This window comes from Cucumis melo, chromosome 1, assembly GCF_025177605.1.
Source record: "Cucumis melo cultivar AY chromosome 1, USDA_Cmelo_AY_1.0, whole genome shotgun sequence".
Classification (NCBI taxonomy): domain Eukaryota; kingdom Viridiplantae; phylum Streptophyta; class Magnoliopsida; order Cucurbitales; family Cucurbitaceae; genus Cucumis; species Cucumis melo.
In genome coordinates, this window is record NC_066857.1 from 14963130 (window position 1) to 14969211 (window position 6082).

The following is a 6082-nucleotide window of genomic DNA, read 5'->3' on the forward strand; positions in this document are numbered from 1 at the left end:
AGATCGTGTATAAAGAATCTTTAAAAAAAAATCATTTAAATTGGAGTAGACAAATGTAAACGATCGTGAAAAAAAAGGTAAATGATCGTGTAAAAAAAATAAATCATCGTGCAGACAAATCTAAACGATCGAGTACCAAATTTTGAGCCAAATCTAAACAATCGTGTACCAAATATATTACGCGTGCCTTGTTGACGGCATGGTTGACAGGGCATTTTTTATATTTTCCATGGTAGACCTGTGGGCGTTTTTTGTTTTCGAAATTATTCTATACAGTGTAAATATTTTGTCACTTTGTAACCCTTACATATATCTATAGTATATATAAAAACCTCAATGTGGAGAAACTTTTTTCTCTCCATTATACCTTTAAGTTTGATTCTATGTTCCAAAACACTATTTGATTTTATGGTAAATTCATTTTAATTTTATTTTTTTGTAATATATATAATTATAAAATACACACCCTCTCCCACTACCTTTTTAATTAATTATATTTGAGTTTAGTGGAATTAAAGTATGCACCATGTGAAAAATTGAATGCAAATGGTTTTTCATTTACCCACTACCTTTTTTAATTAATTATACTTAAAGTCAGTGAAAATGTAAAGAGTTGGAATGCAAATAGTCTTTTATTTACAATTTTAGAAATTAGTTACAAATTAAATATCTTATTAATTCTAATAAACAATACAAATTTAAAGACCGTTGAAAAGTTTTTGAAACATTTTTTCTACTATATAAAAGGTTTCTTGATTTTTTTTTTACCAACGTTGTTATTGAGAAATTTGGATCCATCCAATGGATTGTGTAATGAGACAAGATTGATATGTCGACCATTTAGCAAAAATATTATATATATTGAAAGAGCAATGAGTGATCATGCAGGAAAACAAGTTTTTCTTTCACGAATACTATTAAGTCCACCAAATGACAATGGATATCCATTCAAGTTCAAGAGAAACTAATTCCCCATTCATTTATGCTTTACAATGACAATTATAAAGTACAATGACAAACAATTCTTAATGTTGAAATATATCTTTCTGAAAAATGTGTTTTTTCATAGACAATTTTATGTTACACTATCTGGAAGAATTTCAATGAAGACAACAACAGTTTTGATTAAGCTCATAGGTGACAATAAATTACCTTCAAGTTGTACAAAAAAAATATTATTTATAAAGAAATATCTTTTTTATATATGCAAGTCTTACATTTAAATTCTTATATTTTAATCTAGTTATTGTAAGTACATCTATATCTATTACATTTAAAATTTTGTATCTTTAAATTTATCACAACCAAAACATATACATGCAATGCTTATTATAATCTAAAGCTACGAATTATACGTATCATGCACATATCTTTTACTAGTATATATATAGTATATATAAAAGCTCCTATATGGAGAAATATTTTTAGTCCATTTTACCCTTTTGATTATAAGTATTCTTGATGTTCATTTGATGACAATTTTATCATGCAACTTCAAGGATGAATAGTGGGTGAATCTTAACCATTTCTCTCCATTTCTTTAACCCTTTCAATATTTAATTGAAAAATATTTATGACCTTAATTAACTTCATGGTAGTTGAAGAATTTGTATAGCCATGATAATAAATTCAAAGAACCTTTTAGACTTTTCTAACCCACACTTTCACCAATTTATTCAATATGAATATATGGTACCCCTTGCTTTCTTATAGCATCCAAAATGGAGAGGGAAGTGCAATGAGACAAGAAATATGAGAAGATAAGATAAATAGTGAATCTAGAAAATCGCAGCTTCAATTAGGAATAAAGGAAAATGTAAGAAGATAGTTTTTATTTCTTCGATGTTGGAGATTTATATAAATATTTTCTTTCATTTCTTTGTAAATATTATCTTCTTTTCTTTTCTTCTCTTTTTTTTTTTTTTTTGTTATCTTTTAGTTATATAGATGAGTAAATGAAAATTTTTCTTCCATATTATTTTCTATTTTATTTTTCTTTTATTTTTCTAGCTAAAATGAGAAAGTAAAATGACATAAGAACTTATGTTTTCTAGATCAACATTCTAAATTTTCTCATTTTTTTTGGAGAATGTGTTTTTAAGTATTATTATATTACTTAACTCTTTTTTTCTTCTTTTTTTTTTTTTCTATAACTTCTACTTCTTTCAATAATCTTGAATAATTTTACTTCAAAACTATTATATGATTTAGAGATATAATATTAATTTTTAGAAAAAGTAAATTAAATATTATCACATTTCAATTCATAACTAAACTTAAAATAAAGAGACTAAAAAAAAGTTTACATTCACTATTTAATAGAAATTAATTTTGAAACATCTCTATCATTAATTATAATTATCAATAAAATATTAATTCTAAATAGAAATTAAAAATGATGAGATGTAACTCTAAATTAGGTAATTTTTTATAAAAATATGAAAATATAATTATTAATCAAATACTATTATAACTTATATTATTAATTTTATATTTTAAAAAGATACATACATCCATGTGCAACGTACGTGCAAAAAACTAGTATATATATAAGTGGCTATAGGGAAAAAAAATTTCTCCATTTTGCCCTTTTTAAAAATTGGACTTACTTAGTTACAACTTTGGTTTTATCATAATTGACATTTTCACTTCGTTTCATTGTGTCTATAATTAATTAGTGCAATTTCTCTTTCATTATTTAAGAAAACTAACTATTAATTATTGAATAAAAATAAAAAAAATAGAAAAATCAAATACGAAATACTATAATGCATAAAGTTTTTTTTATTTGAATTTCTAAATATTAATTAAATAATTAATAATTTTTCATTTAATTATATTTAATAATGGAATTTCAAGAGTTATGCCCATTTAAATTAATAAAAATAATATTTAGAATGAGTGGTATCTTAATGGAAAAAAAAGTAGAAATGTTAGAAGATTATTAGAATGCAGAAAGTTTTTTTTATTTCTATTTATAAATATAATTAAATAATTATTGATTTACATTTAATTATATTTAATAACAAAATTTTAAGAGTTATGCAATCTCTCCAACTTCTAACTATATAAAGGGCTATTATCTACTATTTGTTTTTCCAGAATCTTAATTCATTTTTCTTAATTTGTTTATTGTTTGTGCTAATTTGTTTGTTGTGTATTTTTGTTCTCAATTCATTCTCTCAATTTTTTTATGAATGTAGAGCAATATTTTTGCATTAGTAAGAGATATATATGCTTTAACAAAGGTTGTCAAACTAAGGTATCAATCCTTTTGACTTCCATAAATATTTTCAAGTTAATTTATATAATAGTCTTACACCAATAATAGAATGTTTTGTAATCTTTTATGTCTCTCGTTATAACATTTTTCAATAAAACTTGAAAAAGTTATGAGACAATCAATAAAGTCGATTAGTTAATTCTAAAGTAAATAACGAGAGGAATAACTAAGTATACTGCAGAAGTAAATAATACAGAGGGCTTTGATAACCCAATTCGGCGAATACCACCTATATCTGAGGAGCTTCATAGCTCAGATAAGAAATATTATTAAGATTCAAAGTTGTCAATATAAATCAACACAATAAGGAACATTCTTCTTATGTATATGACTATTTTTTAAGTACAATATAACTTAAAGGATTTGGGCTCCCCCTGAATTTATGGATGAATCTTCTTGAAGTTAAACTCTGGCTCCCCTTAAATTCATTAGTCTTCTTTCATATTTCTTATCAGCTTGTACACAGTAAGATCACCAATAGATCTTCAGTAATTTGTCATCACAAAGAAGGTAATTGATATACCTTCGAAACCTTTCTTCCAGAAGAATGTTTTCAAATTGAATGTTCAGTAATGTCTGCGATGAACCAAGCAAAGAGCTTCAATATATAACCACTTATCTTTTAAAACAAATATCTTTTTAACCTCTGTTTAAAATAATTCTTAATAGTAAAAAAATCTCATTAATTCTTGTTGACATTTTTGACAAAAATCTCAACAAACTTTTAGCTATAATTATGTAAAGTCAACATTTCTTTTTATATAAAAACATTTTTTTTCGTAATTTGTTTCTTTTTCTTTCTCAAATCACCCTCTAAATTTTTTTTGTTTGTAGGTAGTGTAGTCACGAAGGGTCTAGGATCAAACAGTGATCGATTATGACAAATTACGAATAGTTTAGTAGTGTCAAATTTGAAGAAATGTGTTTTATGAGATTGTAAAAAAATGGCGAGCCTGGAAGAGTTATGAAGATATCGAAAATGAAATTCTAACGTTAATAAGCTTTGATTTTCACATCAAAATTTCAATTTGGTTGTTGAAAGTTTGTTATGATGAAATTATTCCTTTTTGAGATCGATGTGCAATATAGTAGATGTTTTTAATTTACAACTTTTCAAATTAACCACATTAGGTTAGTTTCGTTTTTATATATGTTTTTTGAATTATTTAAATAATAAAGTGTGTGCTTACTTTCGTGTTCATAGAAATTATATATATTCAAATAATATGAAATCACGCAACTATTTTAATTATACAATATGAGATTCTACTATGTTTTAATACAAAGTCATATTATGTCATTTATATAAATTCTTACTAACTCTTCCGAGGTCACTATTTTTGACAACCTCATAAGACACATTTCTTCAAATTTGGCACCATTGAATTGTTCATAATTTGTCATAATCGATCACTTCTTGATCTAAAACCCTTCTCTGCCTCGCTCTAGTGAAATTGAAAAGCATAAATTAACAAAATATCATTTTAATGTTTACCTTCCTCATCATGAAAGAGAAAAAAGTTAAGAAATAAGAGAATACGCCCTCGTAAACTTCCCTTTTTCATCACCTCCATGCTCGTATTTTTCTTTGTAGTTTTCTACCGATTTGATGGTGACAAGCTATCAAGACGCTAATAAAGAAGAAATCTTAAAAAGAACGCTCTAGTGTGAATTCTTCCATAATTCCATACATGTGTATACCTAATTGTTCAATGTTGTTCTTTTATGTTATTTGATTTATAATCTAATAATTTATCTATAGATGTGATTTGATTGAGGTTGGAATTTGATTAGGTTATTGTTTTACTTGTAATAAGAATAAATGATTTTGTAACTTCATTCTTGAGTAACGTAATTTAATTATTAATTTGTTTTAGCAATAATGAATGGTTATAACATTAATTATCAATTAAATTTGAGAGTCATTCCAACTATTTTAAAAATCTAGAAAACTACATGAAATTATTTTATTAATTGTTTAGAAATAAAATTATAGGAGAAACATTTTCACATACTTATTATTGAATGACAAAATTACCACCAAGTGGACTATGAGAAAACTTAAAATCAAAAGGTAAAATGGACTAACAAAATTTATGAGTTTGAAAACATTTTATCAAAATATATATTTTTCTCTCGTTGGTGCAAAACACTATTCTACATTCATACAAACAAATAAATTTTTAGAGGGTGAGTTGAGAAAGAAAAAGAAAGAAATTACAAAAAAAAGAAAGTTTTTTTTTTTTTGAATAAAAAGAAATGTTGACTTTACGTAATTATAGCTAGAAGTTGTATTGAAAAATGCTATTAGCGAGAGAGAGTTAAAAAGATTACAAAACATTTAATTATTAGTGTAAGACCATTATATAAAATAACTTGAAAATACTGAGGAAGTTGAAAAGATTGATATCTTAGTTTGACAACATTGCTATCCATTATTGAAAAAAAATTGAAAGAGTGATTTGAGAAAAAATACAACAAATAAATTAAGAAAAATGAATTAAGATACATACTAAAATCCTTTATAATTATTGATGAATTAATCTCTAGATTTTATGCACTGTCTTTTATTCTTCTATGTGCATAAAGATAATTCCTTCTTATTGAATATATAGATAGAGAAGGAGGAAAGATGAAAACAGTTTGAAAAAGGAAGAGTCTCGATTTTAATTCATTCAATAATTCTCATCATAAATTTTTCAAATTTAAAATTAAACAAAACAAACAAAAACATATTGTTTTGAAGGTAAAAGAAAATTAATAACAAATCCATAATTGATATTTAATATTAAAAATATA